We start from the raw sequence: 27,812 nt of genomic DNA, 5'->3' as shown, positions 1-27,812 counted from the left end.
ACTGCTAAAGACTTTTTGGTGTATTTCCCAGAATCTGAGAAAGTGAATGACTATAATATCTGTATGACAGAACATTTTGTAAATCAGGTTGTTTCCAAATCTTTGCTTTCAACAAAACTGAAAGCAGATCTAATTGAGTTGTCAGCTGACAGGTTATTAACATTTATGATAATTACATTATTTTTTACAGTATGACTCATTATAAGTTCAAATAATTGACATGGTTCTAGCAAAATACTCCATTCTCATCCATTTTTTTATATGAACAATATTCTCAGCAGCTTCAGCTATAAAAATAAAAAGCAGGAATAGGATTGGTTGCTGCACTCATAGTTTTCTAGCAATAATAATTATTTTTCCATAGATACATAGACTAATTGAAAAACACTCAAACATATTTTACCAAATATAGTTTTGGTAAAAATTTAATATTTATGCTTAATAACCATTCACCAAAATAATTATGTTGCCTTGACCAATTTTGTACTGCTTATAATGGTACAAATAGCTCAATTCAGAATGAAATGTTTTACCACTCAGAGTCTTTTGGCCACAGAGAAAAAATGTCTACATTTTGATGTATATTTTGTTGTAAGGAAATATGATAGGGCAATAGTGAAAATATTTTCAAATATCAAACAATGCATTAGGATAAAACTCTGTAGAGTATATTGGAAACCCGCATTGAAGCTGGAAAGAGAACAATGTAAAATTTCCAACTACTATATAATAGAACTTCTCATGTAACTTTATACTGATGATATTGGTGCCTATCAACCTCCTTTGATATTTGTATTTTTTGAACAGTTCTATTTTAAAATATCAATATTTACAATAAACCAAACATCACATCATTTGCTACAATTCAAATTTTAAATGAAAACATTTAAATACTATCACTAAAGAGTGCAAGAAATTACATAGTTTGTCAAGATTATTTTAGGGGGTACATCAACAAAAGAGTTGCTTTAAAGAAATTCTTACACCTGTGCACATGGAGAAATCGAAAGAACATCATTCTAACATTGTTTGAAATAAGAAAAACTTAAGGAGAAACTAAATATCCATCAACAGGAGAATAGGTAGGACAAAAATGTATATATGCAAATGGAATACTACTGTACAGGAATTAAAGTGGTGAACCAGATGCGTGTCAACTAACACGAATGGGTGTCAAAACCATAATGTTGATAAGAAAGATATATTATTCATATAGATGTTTAAAATAGCAAAACATTTAAAACTAGAAAATACAGAAAAAATGTTAAAGCAAATATGGAATTAATAAACATCTAATTCATAACAGAGGTGAATCCTTGAGAGAGAGAGAAGGAAAACTGAGATTGAGGAGGGATACACAAAGACTTAAACTGAATCTGTCCTTTTTGGTTTTTTTTCTTATTTAATAAACCTGAGGCAGTTACAGCCAAATTCTAGGGTTAAAACTTCTTAAAGCTGGGAGAAGGGCACATGAGTGGTCATACACATACTTGCACAGTTGAACGATTTCATGATAAAAAAGCTAAAAGAAAATGATAGTACAATGAATCCTAAAATAGTGGAGAGAGGAATATATACATATATATATTATATATATATATAATATATATATATAATATATATATATACACATATACAATGGATCATAATAAAAAGAGAAAGAAAATACAGAGAAAACACAGTAAATTTTAAAAAACACAAAATGAGATTGTGGAAGTAAGTTTAAATACATCAATAATCACAGTATTTGTAAAGAGAATAAACTCACTACTGAAAGACAGAGATCCTCAGATATTTTTAAAAATTTTTTAACATTGGGGCGCCTGGGTGGCTCAGTCGGTTAAGCGTCCGACTTCGGCTCAGGTCAGGATCTCACGGTCCGTGAGTTCGAGCCCCGCGTCGGGCTCTGGGCTGATGGCTCAGAGCCTGGAGCCTGCTTCCAATTCTGTGTCTCCCTCTCTCTCTGCCCCTCCCCCGTTCATGCTCTGTCTCTCTGTCTCAAAAATAAATAAACGTTAAAAAAAAAAAAATTAAAAAAAAATTTTTTTTAACATTGTATTTTATTTTTTGAGAGACAGAGACTGACAGAGTGCAAGCAGGGGAGGGGCAGAAAAAGGGAGACACAGAATCTGAAGCAGGCTCCAGGCTCTGAGCCACCCAGGCGCCCCAGACTTTTTTAAGCCAGCCATGTAAGGCTTACAAGGGAAACAACTTAGACAAAAGGACACAAAAAGGTCAATAACGATAAAAGGATTTAAGAAATACCCAGCAAGTAATTTCCCAAGGGAAGCTATTGTGGCAATACTAATGATATATAAAATGGAACTTAAGGCAAAAGGCAATAATGAGGACAAAGAGAGACACTACATAATCTAAAAGACCATTTCACTAAGAAGATTGAAAAGCCATGAATTTATGTGCATTTAACAGTGTATATACAGAAAGCAAAAAACCTGACAGAAGTATAATGAGATGGTGACAAACCACAATCATAGAGGAAGATTTTTACCTTATTTGTATCACAATATAATAAAGTGAGTAACTCCCTCACGCCTCAAATCCTTAAGATACAGAAAATTTGGGACAACCAAATTCACACTTATATATAAGAACTCTGAAAAAAACAAAACCAAACCAAACCAAAGTATATTTTGTTTCTGTCTGCACATAGAACAATGACAAAAAGCTAGCATGGGCTGGCTTTTAAAAGAAGTTTCAACAAATTCCAAGTCACCATCACACAGATCACATTCAGTTCGCAAAATAAAATCAAATTAGAAAACAACAATAAAATAACAATTTTTAAGTACTAACATATCTTTGAAAACTTTTTTTTAATGTACTCTTAAAATAAGGGGAAGGGACTCTCAGGTCCTATCAGTCCAGTGTCTAAAATAACTGATGTTAACTTTGAGTTGATGTTAAATTTGTTAAGGTCCACCCCAAACAATGGCAATAACATGTAGAATCCACTAGATGTCAGTGTTACCTTATATTTATTCTCAGTTGTCTGCATGGTGGAGTCCAATTACACAGACCGACCAGTCCAAAGAATTAGATTTCAGACGCGGTCCTAAGCCCCTTAGAGTTCACTCAAATATCTATAAATAATATTTGTAGTAAATAATTTTAATGTGCTATACAAATGTAAATTATTATCACACAATATTTTCCTAAATCTCTTTCTGTGTACTTCCCATATTTTTTAGCTTGCTAAAGCAGTTTGGTATAATTTTATAGGCCTTTAAAGAGACAAAGGCAAGACAAAAAGTATTTCCCATTGCTTTGGGAACGAAAAAATCCCTGTAAATTCTTTAATTCATAGATGGGCATAAAATGAGTTCCTCTTAGAAACAGCTTCTGATAAAAGTAATCCTAATATTAAAAGAGATCTTGAAAAACCATCTATTCTGACTGCCTGTATCTTAAAAACTGATAAACGGGTGAGTATTCTATTTTTAAGGCCTGCTGGGAAGGAAATCATCGTCAGGAAGTTCTTCTTCCTGTCTAATCTAAATCCCTCCTGGTGAAGTATAATCCCATTTCCTCTAGTGTGAACCTTTCTGGTGAGGATGAACGAATATACTGCCCATGATCCTCATGTAAAGAATAACCCTTTACATTCTAGAATACGTGTACGTTATACTCTACCCACCCCTTAACTGTGGGGGATACATTCCAAGATCCCTGGTGGATGGCTGAAACTGCTGGTACCACTGAACCCTATATATGTTTTTTTCCTGTACATAGATTCCTATGATAAAGTTCAATTTATAAATTAGGCAAGGTAAGAGATTAACAGTAATAACTAATAATAAAATGGAACAATTACAATATACTATAATAAAAGTTATGTGAAGGTAGTCTCCTTTCCTCTCAAAATATCTTATTGTACTCTACTCACCCTCCTTCTCGTGATGACACGAGATGATAAACTGCCTGCGGAGATGAGATGGAGCGTGGTGAATGACGTAGGCGTTGCGACAGAGCGCCTCAGAACGCCGACCATCTACTTCCGGACCATGGGTGCCGGTGGGAAACGGAAGCCGCAGAAAGCGGATCTGCGGATAAGCGGGGAATACTGAATGTGAGGCTCTCTTGAACTATAAAGTGGATCTCAACAAGGCGAGCAGCGAACGAGCAACCGTCAGGTAAAGTAATAACAACCCAAAAGTTACCGTTGTCACAGAGACTAACAGAAGCCCTGTAATGTAGGGTCCTTGAAGTAAAGAGATGTGAGTTCTTATCTCCGCTCTACTCCACTAGCACTCTCGGTTACCTTAGAGGGTTGGATTAAATATAATCATGATTGAGGACTTACTATGAGCAAGGTGTTATAATTAATCCTAATAACTCTTTTTTTATTTTAATGTTTATTTATTTTTGAGAGAGAGCGTGAGCGGGGGAGGGGCAGAGACAGAGACAGAATCCCAAGCAGGCTCCAGGCTCTGAGCTGTCAGCACAGAACCTGACGCAGGGCTGGAACTCACTAACCAACCGGGGGGTTGTGACCTGAGTTAAAATCCGGAGCTTAACCGACTGAGCCACCTAGGCACCCCTAATTCTTACAACTGGCCCGCAAGGTAGGAGGAATTATTATCATCATTACCGTTATGATTGTAATCATTTCCAAATGAGGAAAGTGAGGTTTAGAACGCTTAACTACTTTGCCTACAGGTACACAGCCGACTCCAAGGCTGTGCCTGTACAGTGTACCTCCGTTCTTCAAGTTATTCCAACTTCACAGTGATGGGCTCTAAAAAGGGAAACATAACTGGGGCGCCTGGGTGGCGCAGTCGGTTAAGCGTCCGACTTCAGCCAGGTCACGATCTCGCGGTTCGTGAGTTCGAGCCCCGCGTCGGGCTCTGGGCTGATGGCTCAGAGCCTGGAGCCTGTTTCCGATTCTGTGTCTCCCTCTCTCTCTGCCCCTCCCCTGTTCATGCTCTGTCTCTCTCTGTCCCAAAAATAAATAAACGTTGGAAAAAAAAATTAAAAAATAAAATAAAATAAAAAGGGAAACATAACAATGGGAAGTGGGGGGTGGGTTTCCTTATCAAAGTCACTGCGCCTCCCCTAATCTTATCATGGGTAATTGAAAGTTAACGCTGTGTGTTAATATATGATGATCAGCTGTTCTGTTTCTACAATCGGGACAGAGATACTCAGATAGAAGAAAGTAGTATCTCCTTGTCAAGATCATTACAAATGAAAATGGTTACCAAGGGAAGTGGTGGTGTCTACTATTCTCTGTCTTTAAAAATAAGAAATATTTGCAATTGTTTGGGGTCGAATCTGGTCCTACCTGAAGTCATTCTTCCAAGTCCTGATCAATCATGAACGCTGATGATTAGGTAGGTGGTCCTTTGGCTCTGCAGTACAGATAACTGTTGTCTCCTCCCTTCCTTCCTTCCTTCCTTCCTTCCTTCCTTCCTTCCTTCCTTCCTTCCTTCCTTCCTTCCTTTCTTCCTTCCTTCCTCTCCTTGTCCTCCTTTCTTTTTGAAACAACCAGAGGTGAGGTGGGGCCAGGGAGAGGGGGTGATAGGGAAATGAATGAAGGTGATCAAAAGGCATAAACTTCCACCTATAAGATAAATTAAGTTCTTGGATGTAATGTACAGTGTGGTAACTATGAGTTGCTAAAAAAATAGATCTTAAAAGTTCTCATCACAAGGAAAAAAAAGTTTGTAACTACGTGAGCTGATAGATGTTAACTAAGCTTACATGGTAGCCATTTTGCAATACATACATATATCAAATCATTACATTGTACACCTTAAACTTACCCAATTTTATATGTCAATTGCATCTCAAGAAAATTAGGGAAAAAATGTTAATTACAAAACAACCATACATTCATTGAGAAGAAAAATTAAAGTATAATAGGCATACAGAAAGTAAAAAAAGGGGGGGGGGCTCTGGGGTGGCTCAGTTAGTTGGTTAAGTGTCGACTTTGGCTCAGTCATGATCTCATGGTTGGTTCATGAGTTCGAGCACAGGCTCTGTGCTGACAGCTCAGAGCCTGGAGCCTGCTTCAGATTCTGTGTCTCCCTCTCTCTTTCTACACCCCACCCCCCCGCCCCCCCCCCCCCCGCTCATGCTCTATCTCTCTCTGTCTGTAAAAAAAATAATAAAATGTTAAAAAAATTATTTAAGAAATTTTAAAAAAAGATTAAAGTTCTCACTTGCCATCTTTCCACTCCCTTTCTCCAGGTGGTAACCACTACTAATAGTTTGATGTGTATCCTTAGGGCATTCTCAATTCATTTACAAAGAAAAAGGAAGGAAAGAAGCAAAGAGAGGAATAAAGGAGTTATTTTTACAGAAATGAGATAATATCAGGGCACCTGAGTGGCTCAGTAGGTTAAGCATCTGACCCTTGATTTCAGCTCAGGTCATGATATCACAGTTTGTGAGATCAAGCCCTGTGTCAGACTCTGTCTTGGCAGCGTGGAGCCTGCTTGGGATTCTCTCTCTCTCTCTCTCTCTCTCTCTCTGTCTCTGTCTCTACCCCTCCCCTGCTTGCACGCTTGCATATGTTCTCTCTCTCTCTCAAAATAAATAATTTTTTTTAAAAACGAGATATTATTATTCATGTTCTTCAGTAGCCTAGTTCTTTCACACAAAAGTATCTCATACGTATCTAATATTTATGCTTTCTTTTAACAGCTGCACAGTATTTATTAACCCAGATGGCCATAATTTGTTAACCATGGCCCTGTTGATAGACATTTAAATTGTCTCCAATTTGTTCTTATTCCAAGCCATGCTACAGTGAGATCATTGCCCACATATCTGTTGGCACTTTATGTGAATATTTCTAGGGACAAGGGGGAGAGCTGGGTCAAAGTTATAGCAATTTCTGTTTTGATAGGTCCTGTCAAAGTGTCTTTCCAAGTCTCTAAGAAGTTACATGTCTACCAGTTATTAGTTTAGGGTGTTTTTTTTTTTTTCTAATTCTTTATATGTATTAGAAACAATTCTTACTTCCACTAAACAAGCAAATAGAAGTAATGAATAGGGGCACCTGGATGGCTCAGTCAGTTACACCTCTGATTCTTGATTTGGGCTCAGGTCATGATTTCATGGTTCGTGAGTTCAAGTCCCACATCAGGCTTTGTGCTGACAGCATGGAGCCTGCTTAGGGTTCTCTGTCTCCCTCTCTCTCTGCATCTCTCCACTTGCTCTCTCTCTCTCTCTCTTTCTCTCAAAAATAAAGAAACATTTGAAAAACAAGGAAGTAATGAATAGAGCATATACAAAGGCTTAAGGATTATCATTTTAAGGATACTTTTACATCCTTCTTTCAATTTTTTATGAAATTGTGATTTTATGTCATAGAGAAAAAGTAGCAAGCATGAAGTTGGGTTTTTTTCTTGCCTTTTTTTTTTTAAGACATTTTCTTCAGAGTCATTTCAGGTTCATAGCAAAATCAAGGGGAAGATACATAGATTTCCCATATACTCCCTGCCCAGTAAACTCTCCCATTGTCAATAGCCCCAACCAGAGTGTTACATTTGTTACAACTGATAAACCTACATTGACACATTATAATTACCCAAAGTCCATAGTTGACATTAGGGTTCACTCTTGGTGGTGTATTTTCTATGGGTTTGAACAAATGATAAATATCCATCATTATAAAGTACCCTTCCCTCGTCCCTAATCCCTGGCAACCATTAACTTTTTATTATCTGCAGAGTTTTGTCTTTCCCAGAATATTATATAATTAGAATCATACACTGTGTAGCTGATTTCAGACTGCTTCTTTCACTTAGTAATATGCACTCAAGGTTCTCCCATGTCTTTTTGTGCCTTGAGAGCCCATTTAGTTTTAGTGTTAACTAATATTCTAGTTTCTGGATGTACCATAGTTTATTTATCCATTCACCTACTGAAAGACATTGTGGATGCTTCTAGGTTTGGGCACTTATGAGTAAAGCTGCTATAATCACCTTTGTACAGGTTCTTGTGTGAGCATAAATTTTCAGTTCCTCTGGGTAAATACCAAGGAGTGCAACTGCTGGATCATATGTGAAGACTTGTTTAGTTTTGTAAGAAATCACCAACTATCTTTCCTAGTGACTGTACCATTTTTCATTCCCACCAGCAATCAATGAGAGTTTCTGTTGTTCCACCTCTTCCTTGCCATTTGGTATTGTCTGTGTTGTGGATATTAGCCATTCTAATAGGTATGTAGTGATAGCTCATTGTTGTTTTAATTTGCAGTTCTCTAATGACATATGTGATATGGAACACCTTTTCAGGTGCATATTTGCCATCTGCATGTCTTCTTCCATGAGGTATCTGATAAGATTTTTCTTATCCCACCTTTTAATCAGATTGTTTATTTTCTTCTTCTTGAGTTTTAAGGGTTCTTTGTATATTTTGGATACAGTTCTTTATCAAATGTGTCTTTTGCAAGTATTTCCTCCCAGTCTCTGGCTTGTCTTCTTATTCTCTTGACGTTATATTTCACAGAGCATAAGTGCTTAATTTTAAGGAAGTTCAGCTTATCCATTATTTCTTTCATGGATCATGCTTTTGGTGTTGTATCCAAAAAATCGTCACCATACCCAAGGTCATCCAGGTTTTCTCCTATGTTATCTTTGGTTTTATCATTTCACATTTTACATTTAGGTTTTGACCCATTTTGAGTTAATTTTTGTGAAGGGTGTAAGATTTATCTAGATTCTTTTTTTTTTTTTTTTCATGTGGATGTCCATTTGTTCCAATACCATTGGTTGAAGAGACTGCCTTTTCTCCATTGTATTGCCTTTGCTCCTGTGTCAAAAATCAGTTGACTCTGCTTATGTGGGTCTACATCTGGCCTCTCCATTCTGTTCCCCTGATCTGTTTTTTCACTAACAGCACACTGTCTTGACTACTCTAGTTTTTATACTAAGTTTTAAAGCCAGGTAGTGTCCATCCTCCAATTTGTTCTTCGATGTTGTATTGTCTATTCTGGGTTTTATGCATCTCCATAAAAACTTTGTAATCAGTTTGTCAGTGTCCACAAAATAACTTACTGGAACCTTGACTGGGATTGCACTGAAATCTCTAAATCAAGTTTGGGGAGAACTGATAATGTTGTGGGTTTTTTAAAAAAAAATTTTGAAGTAAAATTCATATACAGTGAAGCGCACATATCTGAAGTGTACAATTCAATGAGTTTTGATAAATGTAATAGAGAATATTTGTATCACCTTAGAAAGTTCTGTTTCACCCACTTTCAGTAAATCCCAACCTCTATAATATTCTCATATACATTTTTTTTGTGGACATATTTTCAGTTCCTTTGAATAAGAACCTAGGAGTAGAATTACTGAGTGATAGGGTAGTTGTATATTTAACTTCATAAGACGTTATAATATAGATGGTACCATTTTATATTCCAACTAACACAGTATGATAGTTTTAGGTATTCTATGGTCTCACCAAGATTTGGTATGAAATGATATATTGCTACGGTTTCAGTTTGCAAATCTCGACAGTGAATGATGTTTGAGCATTTATTCTTGTACATTTCTTTTGTGAAGTATATGTTGTAGTAGTGTTTTGTCCATTTTTAAATTCTTGTTTGAGTTTTACTTGTTGATTTGTAGTTAGTTCTGTACTCCCTACATAGCTCTTTTCTCAGATATACATATGCATTATATTTTCTCACAGTCTGCGCCTTATTGTTTTATTTAATTAATGGGTCTTTTAGATAAACAGAAGTCTTAAAATTTTGATAGTCCAATTTATAAATATCCCTTTTATGTTTAATGTTTTTGTCTCCTAATAAATATTTGCCAACCCATGGTCTCAAAGATATTATATTCTCCTATGCTCTCTTCTGGAAACTTACCAGTTTTAGATTCTAGGTTCGGATCTAAAAACATCTCAATTAACACCTGTGCGTGGTGTGAGGTGGGAGCTATGGTTCATATGTTTCAAAAGGTTTATCCAATTGTTCGTATACTATCCATTAGCATAAAGGCATTACTCCCTTATTTTTTATTACCATTTTAATGTTTATAGGACCCATGGTATTATTCTCTATTTCATTCCCGATATTGGTAATTCGTGCTTCTCTTTTCTTCTTGATCAGCCTGGCTAGGAGTTTGTTAATTTTATTTAATCTTTTCAAAGAAACGTCTTTTGGCTTTTATTAATTTCTTCTATTGTTTTGTATTATATCAATTTCTGCTCTTTAAAAAAATGGTTTTATATACGGAAATTATATATATGGCCTAATTTCTTCTTTTAGAGCAATTTAAAGTGAAATCTTACATCATTGATTTTATATCATTGGTTTTAAATGATATCAAAATATCATTTAATGTGCCCATTTCGGCAGCACATATACTAAAATATCATTTAAAGTTTATTCCCTCTAAACACCGATTTAACTGCATTCTGCAAATTTTGATATGTTATATGTTCATGATCACTTACTTTTAAATGGTTTCTGAGATGCCTGGGTGGCTCAGTCGGTTAAGCGTCTGCCTTCGGATCGGGTCACGATCTCGTGGTTAGCGGGTTTGAGCCCTGCATCAGGCTCTCTGCTGTCAGCATTGGGCCCACTTTGGATCCTCTGTCCCCTTGTCTCTCTGCCCCTCCCCCATTCATGTTCTCTGTCTCTCTCAAAAAATAAACATTAGGGGCGCCTGGGTGGCTCAGTCGGTTAAGTGTCTGACTTTGGCTCAGGTCATGATCTCATGGTTCACGAGTTCGAGCCCCGCGTCGGGCTCTGTGCTGACAGCTCGGAGCCTGGAGACTGCTTCCGATTCTGTTTCTCCCTCTCTCTCTGGCCCTCCCCCTATTCATGCTCTGTCTGTCTCTATCTCAAAAATAAATAAACGTTAAAAAAAATATTTAAAAAAAATAAACATTAAAAAAATGTTTAAATGGTTTCTAATTTTCCTTTTTTATTTTTCCTTTGAGCCACAGTTCCTTTTGCAATCTTCAAGGTTTTTAGTGTTGTTAAGTTCTACTATAACTCCACTGTGTAAGGAAATAACTTTGTAAAATTTCAATCCTTTGAAATTTGAGACTTATTTTATGGCCCAACATATAGCCTATCCTGATGAATATTCTATGTGTGCTTGAAAAGAACATGTGTCCTGAAGTTTGGGGGTATAGCATTTTATAAAAGTCCATTAGGTCAGACTGGTTGATGATGTTCAAATCTGCTAGAGTCTTGATTTTTCATCTAGTTTTTCTATCAGTTACTGAAACCATGATGTTCAAGTCTCTAACTGTGATTGTGGATTTATTTCTTTCCTTGGTTCTGTCAGTTTTTGCTTCATGTATTTTGAAGCTGTTGTTAACTGCATAAACATTTATGATTATTATGTTTCCTATTGAAATGAACATTTTATCATTATGGAATGCCTTTAAGTTCTAGTCATTCCCTTTGCTCAAAGCCCACATTTGTGTTGGGTTAATATAGCCACACCGTATTTCTTTTGCTTAGGGTTTGCATGAGTATCTCCTCACTTTTATTTTTAATCTATTAGTCTCCTTGTAGCTCTTATAGATTGCATATTCTTGAATCTTGCTTTTTTATGCTATTTGCCATAATTTTAATTGGTGTTTAGTTTATTTACATTTAATATTGATATAGTTGAACTTAGGTTTACCATTTTTCTATTTGTTTTCTATTTGTTCCATCTTTTTTCCTTTGTTTTTCCTTCCTTATGCTATTTGGATTAATCACATATTTAGAATATTCATTTTAATTTCTCTGTGGATTTAAACTCTATCTTTTTGGATTTTTTAAGGTATTTTCTAGGTATTATACAATGCATTCTTAACTTACTGTGGCCTACCTAGTAGAGTGAATATTTTACTCCTGCATGTAAAATGTAAAAATCTAGCAACAGTAAAATTCTATTAATGCCCAGTCACATATATGTGCATGTATTGTAAATAGTAAAATACAGTGTTATAAACTTTGCTTTAAACAGTGAGCTCTTTTTTTTAGTTGGAAAGAAAATATTTTACACATATCCACTTTTGTGTAACAATTTCTGGTGCTATTTATTGCTTCTGTTGATCTGAGTTTGTACCTGCTATCATTTCCATTTAGCCTGAAAATTTTTCTTTGACATATCTTTAGGAAGTCAGACTTTACCTTCATTTCTGAAGGATATTTTTGCTGGATATAGAATTCTAAATGCACTGAATTTATCTTTCAGCACTTTAAAGATGTTCAATTGTTTCTGTTGAAAAGTCAGTGATAATCACTCTCCCTTTATGTGATGCCTTTTTCCTTTGACAACTTTTCAACTGGTTTTCAGAAACTTGGCTTAATTGTGCCTAGATGTGGTTTGTTGTTGTGGGGTTTGTTTGTTTGTTTGTTTGTGTATTTGGGGGTTTTTTTTGTACTTACCTTACATGGGTTTGCTGAGCTGCTTGGCTCTATAACGACGTTTTCTACCAAATTTGGGAGATTTTCATCTATTTACTAATTTATTTTTCTCTTTCATTTTCTCTCTCCTCTTCTTCTGAGAACCCAATTAAATGGTTTTTAGATTGACGTTTTCCCACAGGACCCTGAAGTTCTTTTCACATACTTGTAAAACATTTTTTTCTGTCTGTTCTTCAGATTGGATAGTCTCCACTGATGTCTTCAAATTTCCTGAATCTTTTTACTACTCTTAAGCCTATCTGTTGAATTTGGTTTTAAATATTATACTTTTCAGTTCTATAATTTCCATATCTTTGCTCTAATTCCCTACATGTCTGCTCATTATGATTATCTTATCCTTCAAGTCCTTTTACAAATATATAATAGCTGCATTAAAGTCTTTCATACATCTGAGTCATCTTGTGTCATTTACTATTTGGTCACGTTTTCTGTTTCTTCCTATGTCTAGTAATTGTTTAATGTATACTAGACATTGTAGAGGGTTCCTTATAGACTCTGGTTTTTGTTATTTTCCTCTGAATAGTAATGAATTTTGTTCTAGTTGGTAGTTACATTATTGGCTGATCACCCTGCACCCTGAACTTGTAGAGACTAGGTTTGATGCTTTGATGGAGTCCATTTCAGTTTTGTCATTAGTCCCAGGGCAAATCTCTTAAATATGATATCTAGTCTCTATGTCTAAGGCACGGCTTTTCTAAAGTTTAAGTAAAAATCTTGAGAAATCACCAAGCTCCTCAAACTTGGCAGGACTCCGATTCTAAAGTCTGTCTCTATGCAGTGGGCAGAAGCTGGAATCTCTGTTCTATTCTTTCAGTGTCCTGGCTGTAGTTTTCCACAGGGCAATTTGGAATCTCTGAACTGCACATGCATAGTTCAGAGGTCAGGCAAGGATTTGAAAGGATGATATAAGTAGTTTTGAGGCCTATTTCCTGCGTGGTCCCTCTTTCTGGGATTTTTACCCCTTAATTTCCAGTCACTATGATAGCTCCCAAACTTCATCCTCTGAACCCTCAGGCCAATAAGACTATGACTTTCTGTTTGAAGTGAAGTTGTCTTGTCCCAGGTAGACTCTAGAGCATCCTTGGGGAAACCCATAAACATATTGATCTTATCCAGAATGGTTCCTTATTTCAAGGATCAAATTTCCTCTGGTTTCTGCCTGCTTTGGTCTCTGTCCAATATGTTTAAATAGCTGTCCTTTAATATTTTGTCTAGAGCTTATAATTGCTTTCTATAAGAAGGATAATCTGATACTTGGTACTCCATTATGGCCAGAACCACAACATATAACTAGAACTTTTGCATCTGATTTCACCTAAGAGCTGCCTTTCTTTACTTACAGCAAAGATTGTAGCAGTTTGAAATTTGAGATGAGCCTTTCATTTTTCAATCAGTGGTTTCCACTTCTAGATCATCATTGCTTTACCAAAAGGTAGATGCTCCAAACAGAGAAACAAATGGTTGCCTTTCTTGAGACAATCTCAAGAGAAGTATCAAGTCTGCTTTTGCTTAATTTAGTATGTGTAATAGGAAGCAGCTTAGGACCATCACCTTCTAAACTCTTCAGCTGAAAGATGCGAGTTTACTGTCCATGTGGCTTCTCCATTTTACAAATAATCCTTTGAAAACATCTCTGTGACTGACCATTCATGTAAGTAAGGGAAATCTTTGTTTTAATTTTATTGAGTATGTAGACAAATCAAGGGAAGGAGAGCCAGATAAAAGAATGTAGTAAGCTGGGAAATATTGGGTGTTTACTTTGTAGGATGTGGTTTCGAGATTCCTGGTTGGAATGGCCCATACCATAAGAGTTCCGGGTGGGTGCCATGCCACACAGGAAACAATTGTACCCTGCCCCTGGGAGTAAGCCAGAGAGCTAACAAATTCAGTGTGCATTGAAATGCTTCATCAACAGGCCTTCTGCAGGGCCTGCCCTCTCTGCTGGGTCACTGACCTTTATAAGTGCACAGTCATGGCCACCGCCTGACAGACATGAAAAGAAGACAGACAATGGACGAGAAGGAGACATGCACAGAGGGGGAAAATGCACTCATTCAAGGGATTTACTGGTCAGGGATGTCATGTCCTATGTCCAGCTCCAGAATGCAAGTGACGGTATTTAAACCATGCATACCAGGCCAAAGAAATATAAATGATTTTTATTAACATAAAAATATCTCTGAGAATCATGATCAGTTTTGTGGTAGCATAAAAAAAAGGTAGAAAGTTGTTCATTGCTATAAAATTTTTTTACCAACTTCTAAAAGCTGTAGATCATTAAAATTGATTAGAGTGTCATACAGCCTGATTTCAAAGGCATTCCAGACTCCAAAGACAGCATCATACGGTAGCTTGCAAGTGGGGGAAAAAATGAGTTTGGGTCCTGAGTTTGTCACAAAGTAGTATAACCTTTGGTCACTTACTGAAAACCCTCATTCTTTGTCTCTGTATTTAGTGCGTGTTCTTATAGTAAAATGATCCAATTTCCCTAATATTTTAGGACATCTGTTTGTTACTGTCCTGTTGCATTCTCAGGTGACTTATACAACTTCTTGTTCAGGAAGTTTAAAAATCATATTAACACAGTGAGTTTCAAAACAAGCTTCTGGAACCCTAAATTTTTCCTCATTCAACAAGAGGCCCTACTGTTATTGTACATATTAGAATTCCACGTAGTCCTATATTTATCTTCATTTTATTTTTTATGTATTTTTTTAATGTTTATTTCTTTTGAGAAAGAGAGCGAGAGTGCTCAAGCCGGGGAGGAGTAGAGACAGAGGGAGAGAAAGAATCCCAAGCAGACTCTGTGCTGTCAGCGCAGAGCCTGATGTGGGGCTCGAACTCATGTACTGGTGAGATCATGTCCTGAGTTGAAATCGAGTCAGACGCTTAACCGAGTCACCCAGGTGCCCTTAAAATTTTCCTCATTCAGTAAGATGCCCTAGTGTTATTTTACATATTAGAATTCCAGGTAGGCCTGTATTTATTTTTATTTTATTTTTTAAGGGAATCCACTACCAGGGGAAAAAAACATTTGAAAACCCATTCTCAGGGATGTTCTTTGTACTTCCAAAGGCCTATAATTCCTGTAGTGAAAAAGGAATGCAAACATTTGTACCTTTTATTGATTAATTTTCAGAGGCTTCTATCGGTGGTAATAAATTACACAGCTCTACTATTCTTGGCCAAAATACTATTCTGATAGAAAAATGCTGTACTATCAATGCCTATAGGGAGAGACACGTGTTCTGAGGAGCCTAGTCTGGAACAGGAGCCCTGTGTTAGATTGCTTTTACATCCATTCCCACTACAGAGACAGTTCTCATAGAGTGGTGTTGTCAGCTGGTTCTCCACATTTCATGGTCTCTAAGTGCATGTAACCACCCTCATCTGGTTACCTCAGCCTAGGGGCATCTCAAAAATGGCATCTTGCCTGGGATTCCACGCCTAAGTGCCTAACAACCCATCTTGATTCTTGGAGAACTTCTCTCAATGATCAGTTATTCAGGGAAAGTGATCTAATTTTAACATTAACTGAACCCAAACATAATCATGTGCATATGTCTGCAGAAAGAACAAGCATATGATGCATTTTAAAGCCAAATACAAGCGATTCTATTATTGATCATCAAGGAGTAATCTTTCTTACTACCCCCTTCTACAAATACAAGGTAACTGAAGAGGTAAAGTGTGTGAACAATCTGCAAGCGGGTTCCTAAATCCAAAGCACATAGCTGATATTCACAGTAGCTTTGACTCAAGAACCTACTCCCATATGAGGTGGTAATTCTTTTTATTTCCAATATGCAAAAATAAAGAAATTTAGTTCTGGAAAGGATGACATCAAAGCTCATTTTAAGTCTCTGCTAAAGAGACTGAGCTCTCTATTACTTGGCAATCAAGAAGAATGAAATCTTGCCATTTGCAACTGTGTGGATGGAACTAGAGGGTATTATGTTAAGTGAAATTAGTCAGAGAAAGACAAATATAATATGACTTCACTCATATGAGGACTTTAAGATATAAAACAGATGAACATAAGGAAAGGGAAGCAAAAATAATATAAAAACAGGGAGGGAGACAAAACATAAGAGACATTTAAGTATGAAGAGCAAACAAAGGGTTACTGGAGGAGTTATGGGAGGGGGGATGGGCTAAATGCGTAAGGGGAATTAAGGAATCTACTCCTGAAATCACTGTTGCACTATATGCTAACTAACTTGGATGTAAATTTAATTTTTTTTTTTTTAATAAAAAAGAAGAGACTGAGCTCTCTGTGACAGAACAGAAGTGTCTGATTAAGGATTATGGTGAAAGCCTTTTCATCTTCTGAAAGAAGAGAGTGATACTTCCTTGTTAGTCTCTTTGAGGTTGGAATAGCCATTCCCAGGGCTTCATGAGAAATACTGGAAGAGCAATCATTGTGTTTAATATATTTACTCCCCAAATACAAAGACCCTGTAGGAGCATTTATTCTGTTGCATGAAGACTCTCATAACATTCATGTAGCAAGAAATATCACAGTCATATACTGGACACTTGACACAATTAGGTTTTTTAGATACATTTTTAGTTTGTTCTTGATTTCTCTATTCCTTTTTTGATTTCTTTATTCCTGAAGTTTTTCTTGCTGGGACAGAGGGGGAGCCACATTTAAATGTAATGGAGAGCACTGTTAGAATTCTGAGGGAAGTGAGTGTGCTAACCCCACCCACGTCATGAAGAGAAGCTTCCTCTGTGAGGTGGGATTTAAGTCATATTAATTTGTCCCAGACCACACCAAAATTAAGCTGTTCACATCCAAAACATTCCATGAATTCAGTTGCGAGGAGGAATTTGTTCAGCCATGTTATGGATTCATATTTCTCTCCTCTCCCAAGAAGGTCTGGGTGTCCTTATAAGGGAGAACGCCTCTGTTTCCCACAGTGTGGAGAGCTAAATAAATACTCTCTCACAGTCAATGCAGAGGTAACTTTTTTTTTAATGGATTAAAAAAAAAAAAAAAGCAGTTCTGAGAGCCCATCACTGTTTCAGCATCCCCATTCAGAGAGGGGGCTTTTGTCTCTCTCTCAGTGGGAGCTGCCATTTTAATGGGGCCTCCAGCGGGGCCTAGTTTGATGATGTGAAGTAGGCCTGGAAGAATTGAGGACTTTTTTTTAATTTAGATTTTGGTTAATTTAACTATACTAGCTTTCAAATGAACTGAAATTTTAAAAGTAAATACATGGTAAGTGTCCCTCAAAAGCTGCTGCCAGATAATTTCAACCATTTCTCCTTTCTGAAGCTCTGTCATGTGAAAACCAATCCCTTGAAGTTCTAACAGGCATTAGGGCACCCCCCCCTCCCATCTATTTGCAAAAGTGAAAATCAAGAGTGTTCATTCTTAAAAATAGACCTACAGTAAACACACATACTTGGACGCAAGCATGCACTAAGTGCTAGATGAAAGCATCTTCCGAAAATTGCTTTTAGCTGATTGGTGATGCCAAGCCAGAATTGGGATGACTTTGTGGTAATTCTGGGGTTTCCCTGTGGCCTGAGTCAAGAGCACAAAGGTACATGGAGTACTCCCCAGCTCCATAGCCTCAGGAGTGCCAAAGTTACTCCCGTGCCCCACGTGGGGGATTCCAACCTCCCACAACACACTTTCTAGATAAAAGTATTGTTCTCAGTAACAAGTAGAGTCTATAGAGCCAAATGGGCTGTGGGCCGCTTTCTGCAGGCCTTGGCATCAGACCTGCCCTCCCCTGGCTCACCCCAAGGCCTCAAGGCCACACACTGGCTGCTCCTGGCAGCTGTGCACCCAGATGGCAACCACTGGAATGTGTTTTATGTTCCTGAGTCTCTGCCAGGCTGGCCTCCGGGGAAGGCGCTTCCCTGGCCTTGCCGGTTCCAGTGCTAGGCTGTGGCAGCAGGCAGCACTGATGTGAAATCAGTTTACAGATGAGCCTTTCACCCTTAAAGGAACTGTCTGCCTACACAAATTCTGGGCAGGGGGTACACACTGAGCTCCTTTTTTTTTTTTTAATTTTTTTTTTCAACGTTTATTTATTTTTGGGACAGAGAGAGACAGAGCATGAACGGGGGAGGGGCAGAGAGAGAGGGAGACACAGAATCGGAAACAGGCTCCAGGCTCTGAGCCATCAGCCCAGAGCCCGACGCGGGGCTCGAACTCACGGACCACGAGATCGTGACCTGGCTGAAGTCGGACGCTTAACCGACTGCGCCACCCAGGCGCCCCCCACACTGAGCTCCTTTATAGGGCTATAGGACCACAGCTCTCTTTCGCCTAGATTTCTCTAGTAACTGACTTACTGCATGGGCCTGCTATACCTTCCCAGTACCAGGAGTGTGTGTGTGTGCGTGTGTGTGTGCGTGCACACACGCGTGCAGGTGCACACACACCTGCACACACATACAGGTATGTGAGCTCATGTTCATACATAAAGGGGCTCACTGTTTGCAGAGATGAATGAATGGATGAATGAATGAATTGTTTAAAAATATAGTTGACACATAATGTTACATCAGCTTCAGGTGTACAACACTGTGATTCAACAACTCTAATCTCTAATTTTTTTAATGCTTATTTATTTTTGAGAGAGAGAGAGACAGAACATGAGCAGGGAAGGGGCAGAGAGAGAGGGAGACACAGAATCCAAAGCAGGCTCCAGGCTCTGAGCTGTCAGCACAGAGCCTGACGCGGGGCTCAAACTCACAAATGGTGAGATCATGACCTGAGCTGAAGTCAGACACTCAACCAACTGAACCACCCAGGAGCCCCTCAACAATCCTATATACTATGTTGTGCTCATCACAAATGTTGTCACCGTCCATCACCATGCAACACTACTACAATGTCATCAACTATATTCCCTGTGCTGTACCTTTTATTCCTATGAATGAATGAATTCTTAAAAACAGGATGGAAGAACTGATACATATCTGAAGAAGCAAATATCTGGGAAAGTGCAGCAGGCCCATATGTGTTTTTATAACATATCTATCCATCATTCCATTATTGAGGAATTTACATAAGATATCTTATGGTCAAGCAACCAGCAAACAAGAAAGCACTCCCTGATTAAGTTGGAAGGGGGAGAGAAAAAAAAGAAAGAAAAATTATCCCTGTGATATCATTTGAAATTCAGCTTTGCATTTTTCTCAGTAATTGTGTTCCCAGTAGCTGGGGGATGAGACTGGGACTGGAAAAACCTATCAGTCTTAGTTCTGCGCCTCTCAGAAGTGACTGTGAAGTCCTGCAGGCAGTCTGTAATTTGTGTTTGTTTCACACATGAAGTTCTAATTCTTGATACGTAATAAAATTTGGTATCATGTCATTCACTGGCAAGTTGGTCCAAAGCTTCTCCTGCCTGCTGGTGTAGCCCTTTGGAATATAAAAGTTTGAGACCTTCCACCACCAAGAGCTTGGATGATGATAAAAAAAATCATTTTACCACTTTTTGCCTTTTCTATGCTAGAAAGAGAAAATGACAATGGCAGATCCCCAATGCTAGGAAACATCTGAGCCTGAGATAAAAAGTCAGGCACTGCAGACCCAGTTTTACACATACTTCATTTTTGGAGAAGGCATGTAACAGTGGCCCTCCACTTAAAACATACAATCTTGACAGCAGATATGCTCTAACTTCAAAAACAAAAAATTAAATTATAAATGTATTACCTTCTTGTAAAACAAGAATACAATCCAGAAATGTTTAGAATAAAAAGTGTACATTACCCTCATTCCTTCTCCCCAGAAATTATCACTTACAAGGCTATGAGTATCCTTACAGTAATTCCATACATGCACATAATATATATGTATCTATAATGTGTACGTGTGTTACATACGCATGTAAAAGGAAATAGATATTTAATATATATACATAGAGGGGATCTATTCTCTTTCAAAGGATCTTGTTAAATATATTGTTCTTCTTTTCACTCAAAAATGTATATCAGGGACAAGTTTTCATGCCAATATATACATTTTTATGTGGGTCTATAATATTCCAGAATATCAACGAATTGTGATTTATTTAGTCCTTCTTAAACTTATGGCTATATCAGTTATCCCAGTTTTTTTCAGTAACACAAAAATGCTATGGTAACTGTTCTTGCATATATATCATCAATTTTAAGCATGCCATATTTGGATGCAGCTGCACTGCGCAAATTTGTCGATTGAGCAGGCAGGAGTGAAATATGGGTGTTGCATAAAGTATAAATCTGCAAGCTGCAAAGCAGTGAGTTGCTACTGGCTTATAGAAACAGTAGACTCATTAAAAGTTGCATTTAGGGGGACACCTGGGTAACTCAATCAGTTAAGCATTCAACTTCAGCCCAGGCCATGATCCGTGCTTCATAGTTCAAGCCTTGCGTCAGGCTCCGTGCTGATAGCCTGGAGCCCAGAGCCTGCTTCAGATTCTGTATCTCTCTCTCTCTCTCTCTCTCTCCCTCTCTCTCTCAGCCCCTCCCCTGCTTGCACTCTGTCTCTCTGTGTCCCAAAAATAAATAAATATTAAAAGTTGCATTTAGGTATAAACGTATTATTTTTCATAGTCAAGAGACTGTTCTCACAATGTCTTCATAAGAGAATATATCTGTAGGCATGCAGAGCTGTCTCCAACTTTACAACTAAAGGAGGTGTGGAATTGGCTCTACCCTATAACTTTGAGATAATGAGAAGGACAGGAATAGGCATAGGATTCCCTGCAGCTGAAAAGACCAGTGTTTGCTACAATACAACCTATAGCTGTATTTGTCTCCATTATTCAATGCCTGAATTTGAAAATTACAATTTATTTTTCCTGCAGTTTGAGATCCTCTCTAGTCTACCTTCTTTTATTGTATATTCTTTTTGAAAACCCCTCACACCTTAATTAACTGGATCTAGAGTCATCCTTTATTCATTCAATTATTGATATACATCAGGATACATTAGAGCTCAACAATCTCCAGTACAGCAGGAAAAAGTAATCACCATTCACCATCTGGGCCAATGAGCCCTTTTTATTAATTCATTTTTTAATATTTTAAGTCATTTACAAATAATTTATAGAAATAAAGGGATAGTAAAAAACAGATTGTATTTAAAATTTTAATAAGAATTTAAACATAGCAAATTCAAATTTATATTCCATATTTTCCTATTTTTGAAAGTATACATGCTCCAGATAGGCAGTATCTTTAAAATCCAACTAACTGTCCATCACCTGTCATGCAGGAGCCTGGATCATTTCTATACTATAAATACTGATTTTGGATTTTAAACACCTCTTCAGTAGGCTTTAGCTTCTCATCATTTCTGGTTTGTGTAGTGTTTGGCATTATCAAAATGTAATACAGGCCTGGAACATACATCTAAGATGAAATCGGGCCATCACATTAGTTTCTGCACTGGAAAGAAATGGAAATTAACTGGTTATTGTTTGCACATTCTTGAAACCAAGTGTCATGTATTTCCAGGAATCATCCACAATCTTACAGTGCTTAGCAGTGTTAGTTTGGGTATGGGTATGAATACAAAGTTTTAAGTTTCAGTGAGCCTCCTGCTATAAGAAGTATGTGAACTTTAATGCCCACTCTTTTCCCAGTAAAGAGTTCTGATACCAACTTTAGCAGCATTTCCAGTATAAATGTTTATAGGGCCTTCAGGAGCCTACAACATGCAAGTAACTGGGTCCTGAGCATGGTCTCTCTCATTCATATGGGAATTTCTCATGGTAATCAGAGTATCTTGCTCCTTGCTGCTACACCAAAAGCTTGTTATTCTCTTTATTTGTTGGTCTTTGCCCACCCTTCTCCTTTTTTTTTTTTTTTTTTTTTTTTTCCTTGCAACCCAAGATTCAGATCATTAAGGGATTTGGTGGTTTTGTCATACAAAGGTGATTCAAACTCCCTTCACAACCAGACCAATTGCTTCCATGGAATAACTTCATCCACATCATTTGCAGACTGTAAATCATCAGAGAATGAACTATCAGCCATTTTCAGATAAAAGTCAAAATCTAAACTGCCAAGATTTTTTTTATTTTATTTTATTTTATTTTTTTAATTTTTTTTTTTTAACGTGTATTTATTTTTGAGACAAGGAGAGACAGAGCATGAACAGGGGAGGGTCAGAGAGAGGGAGACACAGAATATGAAGCAGGCTCCAGGCTCCGAGCTGTCAGCACAGAGCCCGATGCGGGGCTAGAACTCACGGACCGCGAGATCATGACTGACCTGAGCCGAAGTCGGCCGCCTAACCGACTGAGCCACCCAGGCCCCCCTAAACTGCCAAGATTATTAGCCATAGAGTCTTTGTACTGCCACCTGGCCTAGTGAACAAAACTCTAGGCTGGAGGTACAGATGCTGCTTCTTCCGTCTACTAGGCAGATGACTTTGACCCATTCTCTCAACCTCTCTAAGCATCAGTTTCCTATCAGTAAAACAAGCATAAAATCTACCTCACTGGGTGATGTCAATGATTAAATGAGATTAAAAGAGAAAAAGCTCTATAAACGTGCCTACCACAGTGCCTGGTCCACTGTAGGAGGAGTTATTAGTGTTAACGAAATCTAAATCCTTTGAAAAAATATATCGAAAATAAAAAAACTACATATTGCACAAAATTATTAGCCCTTCCAAACCTCCAAGATTTTAACTTATAGTAAAAGATTATTTGCTTATAAAAATCCCATCTTAAGTGAAATATGCTTTTATACAAAGTAACTGGTAAAAGTTTGTTCATAAGTAATTTTGTGAATATTTATATAATTTCATTAGGTTTTTGTAGATCCTAATTTAATAATAGAGGGAAAAGGAAGTACATGCATTTGATTACTGAAGGAGAAGAGAATTTTTCTAATTAAGTTCTTAAGAGCCAATTTTCATTTTCCAGAATATACATTTTTATGGAATGACTCTAGTCCTGAGTCAGATCATAAAGGCATGGTTTACTGAATTTTAGACCCAACTACTTTGGGGAGCTGGTGTGCAATCTTGAATTCCAATCAAGGGAGCATTTGAAATTAGGGCTGCTTATGTGTGATTATTCTCATCCTGTTGGAATGATCTTTTACTTAGAATTTAAGTTGTTCATTTAATCTTTCCCTTTTAATCCATTTTTAGCTATCTTTCTTCCTAATCCCCCTAAAACTCTGTTCTCTATTTCCCATACTACACAGTCACCAGTATTTGAAATCCCATTATCGTTTTTTGGTTTGTTAGATTCAAAGTTCCACAAGTACAGAGATTTTATCATCTTCTAATACTACTATACATATAGTGAGTACTTAACACAGTACCTGACATAAAGTAGGTGTCCAAAATGAGTTCGTTGAATGAATGAAACACTTTTTTAAGTTTGTTATCATGATTTAATAATGCAAATACCTTCAGTAGTAACATAGTCTGCAAATCCATCATTAGAACCTTAACGGACTCAAAGCATTTAGATGTCCACTGTGTGCCACAACTATGCTAGTACCTTAGGCACAATACACTTAGCAGCTATGATAAGAAATTGCTTTTCTGAGATCAGGTTTTATCTGGGGGAAGGGAAAGGATGTATCTAGGACACAGGGCATCTTGGAAGGGAGAATTCTATAAGGGAAAACCAATAATAATAATAATGGCTTTCATTTACTGTGTTCTAACTGTAGAGCAGACATTATCTCATTCAACCTTTATGCCAACACTATGAGATTATTTCCATTTGACAGATAAAAAAATTGAGGCTTATAGGTGGTAAGGAACTTCCCCAAGGTCATGCAGCAAGGCTAAGCTTTGAAACCATTTTCTTACACCAGAGCCTTGTTTCTGGTCACAGTGCTTCTGGCCTTTTCTTCCACAGGCAGGTTCTTGGGACAGGGTGAGGTGGGGGTAGAAGCAAAGGGAAATGTGAGCTGGTGGTGCCACCAGACCAGCCTCATCTATATCATAATGTTGTTTAGAGTAGGCTTTGTTCAGGAGGAAAGGTAACTAATACTCATAGAGTTTCATTATCCAATTTTACTCTTTCTTACTAAAAGTCCCTTGGGACAACACAGGATCCTAGACAACATTCCCACTCTTAGAGGCTTATAGCTGAACCCTGGAATGTGTGCAGGAAATACCAGAGATCCCAAGATATAGATCTACTTTAGCAAGTATGCATCAGCCATAATGTGAGAATCTTAGGTTCTCTACGTCTGAAGTTAATTCAACTGCTTACCTCAGCTGTTTCCCGGTCTTCTGAGAAAGCAGTGGCAAATGCTAGAAAGCTACATATATAACGGAAGTGAGTACAAGGTGTCTCATGCTGTCTACACAGATTATGGGACTTCAAATCAGGCCAGTAAATGCCTGCATATGATAGTAAACCCCAGAGGCAGAGACGTCTGACTTTCCACACAGTGGGATATAGATGTATTAGCCATGTCTAATGAACCAGTAGAGCTCGTCTCAGGAATTCGTTTGTGAGAGGGTTTGTGTCTGAAGAACCAGAGAGAGTGGGCTTTTAGAGGGAGAATGCAGAGAATAATGTGATGTGTGTCATTGATTCTAGCTCCTGACATCAGCCCCCATAGACTCATGTTTGAGACCTGAGGAGGCAAAACCTGATGGAAGAATTTTCCTGAGAAGCTCTGTGAGGCTGGAGGCAGGTCCCATAATGCCTGGTGACCAAGTAGGACAGCCAGGTAGGAAGAACTATTCTCTCCATATTGGGGTTAGCCACAGCAGCATTCTCTTTCAGAGAGCTCTGGGTGCTGCATCCTGCCCTGGGCATGTTAAGGATTGGCAGCTTGAAAAGCTCTGAAGGACCTCTATCCCAGACAAAGGCATCAGTGCCCACAGGTGGGCAGTGGCCATGGAATGGTGGCACCATCCAATGCCTTCAAAGGTGGCTGAAACCAACAGAGAAGCTATAGAAATATCACATGAAGATATTGGATGTGAATTCCCTTTAGATACCCCCCCACAGCCTTCTGTGAATAAATTCCAATGTTTGCTGAAGATTATGTGTTTGAAGGTAGTTAAAAGAACTTAGATGCCTTAAATGATTACTTAAAATGTGACCCACAAAGGCTTGTATTATCCTGAGAATGGAATTTTATGCTACTAAAAATAAGTTTTGAGAATCCCAGACCCACTCATGGAAAAATGGCCTGGACCCTTTTACTTCCTTGCTCTTCTTATCAGCTCCTGCCCCCTTCTGTCATCCCAGCCTTTCTTCTTGTCCTGTGCTATCCACATGCTGCTCTTCCCTGATGATGAATACACTGGGCTTCTCCTAATTTGACCTTTCTCTTTCTTGAACACTGTTGACTTGTTGACTATAGATTACCCCTCCCCAGTGTTGGGCCCTGTCAAGAGCAGCCCCATTCCTCTGCCTAGCTTTGCCTGCCTCTCACAAGTGGAGTCAAACATAGAGAAAAACTCTTTCCACACTAAGGTTTAGTGAAAACAGACAGCAAGTACTTGAGACCCTCCACATAAATGCAAAAAAACAGACATCTGTAGTTTACATGATACATGTTTCTAGGTTAAAGGACAGTATATTATAAACATAAATGACACTTTCAGAGAAGCATATTGTATATATTATAATTCCTAGCATTGTAAAACAAGAATGTTAAAGTCCCCTAAAGAGAGAAGAGACCATCTGTGGTTTTATGGCATGAAGCAGATGGAACAGTATCTGAGAAGGGCTTAAGTTTCTCTTCCTGATATTGTCATCAATTCAGTCATAACTTGAATAGTCTGAGAAGGATGTTTTCAAATTTTAAGGTGACATAGTATTTAGGAAGCACCATGTAAATGATGGAGTACATCAGAATTCACCCCAGTGATTATCAACTGTGTTCCTGGCATACACCTCATACCACGTGTTATCAAATGTAACCCTGTTACATACCCAGGCAATGCAGTTATGAGAACCAAACTTTCCCTCCTAGTTTTTCCCTGATCGCATTATTTCCATTATTGTCTGGCACAAGATTATTTCAAAACTTTTGCACAGCATTCCAAGGTCTTCCAGTGGAAAGAATCAAATAAAGGAAGCAAATAATTTCACCCTTCCATCTAAAAGGGCTTTGGCTCTATGATATAAACTATGGCTGTCTTAAAGCACAACAGCTACCAACTCTATTATGGGCCCTCTGAATGAAAGCCTCGAGAGGCCTTGGAATCTGCATTTTAACATACTCCACAGGTATTTTTTTTGCAAAATTTGAGAACAAATGCCCCCAGCATATCCTAGTTTGCTACAAAAATATGAGAAAATGCTCCACAAAAACTATGTTCTTCATATACTCTTAGAGGTTGAAATGAATAGAATCAGGATACCTATTTTGTTTGTGAGGGGGTTTTGGGTTTTTTTTTTTTTTTTTTGGTTTTTTGTTGTTATTGCTGTTGTTTTTAAGGAGTGAAAGATATGCAAATAGTTGAACAAGAAGGCATGTATGATAAAGATCTACAGAAACGAATTATATATGTCCTCCAAAGGGGAATTAATACAGTAGGACTTACACATTTTTACAACCTGGATTAAGCCTATTCTATGGTGTCATACAATTAGAATTTGTGAAAGAAGAATTACTTCACTCCCAGTGAATCAAAGCAAAACAGCTTTCAAAATATCATATGTCTTTTCCCACAGACATAATGCACAAAAAACTATTTAGGCAAATTCACCCAGTGGACACTGTTTATTACAACATACTTTCAGTAAAGCCTCTTTGGACTAGATTAGCTCATAGCAGCTTGACGTGGAATGCCCAAACATTGGAACAGCTGCTCTATAAGTAAAATATCTTGTTACATTTTCATTAACTAACCTACTATTCAGAATATCTTGTCAGTGTGTCTCACAAACATATGAAGTCTCATAAGACTATTCAAAATCTACTAAAACCCAAGAACAAGAATGTATATTTCTCCAAAGAAGACCAAAGCAGGAGGCATCACAATCCCAGACTTTAGCCTCTACTACAAAGCTGTAATCATCAAGACAGCATTGTATTGGCACAAAAACAGACACATACACCAACGGAATAGAATAGAAACCCCAGAACTAGACCCACAAACGTATGGCCAACTCATCTTTGACAAAGCAGGAAAGAACATCCAATGGAAAAAAGACAGTCTCTTTAACAAATGGTGCTGGGAGAACTGGACAGCAACATGCAGAAGGTTGAAACTAGACCACTTTCTCACACCATCCACAAAAATAAACTCAAAATGGATAAAGGACCTGAATGTGAGACAGGAAATCATCAAAACCCTAGAGGAGAAAGCAGGAAAAGACCTCTCTGACCTCAGCCATAGCAATTTCTTACTTGACACATCCCCAAAGGCAAGGGAATTAAAAGCAAAATGAACTACTGGGACCTCACGAAGATAAAAAGCTTCTGCACAGCAAAGGAA

The 27,812-nt window shown here is 37.7% G+C and overlaps 1 long non-coding RNA gene across 3 annotated transcripts in view; it reads left to right on the top strand.

Moving 5' to 3' along the window:
* Window positions 1–3,957: 3,957 nt before the first annotated feature.
* LOC123606427 overlaps window positions 3,958–27,812 on the top strand; it is a 163,797-nt gene continuing 139,942 nt past the window's right edge. For 2 of the 3 annotated variants that reach the window (XR_006716278.1, XR_006716277.1), the window contains exons 1-2: window positions 3,958–4,151; window positions 24,952–25,084. This is a non-coding gene — a long non-coding RNA (uncharacterized LOC123606427). The remainder of the gene's footprint in view (window positions 4,152–24,951; window positions 25,085–27,812) is intronic. The other variant, XR_006716276.1, reaches the window with a different exon arrangement.

This window comes from Leopardus geoffroyi, chromosome A2 (assembly GCF_018350155.1).
Source record: "Leopardus geoffroyi isolate Oge1 chromosome A2, O.geoffroyi_Oge1_pat1.0, whole genome shotgun sequence".
NCBI classification, from domain to species: Eukaryota; Metazoa; Chordata; class Mammalia; order Carnivora; family Felidae; genus Leopardus; species Leopardus geoffroyi.
The sequence above is the reverse complement of the archived record's forward strand: the minus strand, read 5'-3'. Positions and strand labels throughout refer to the sequence as shown.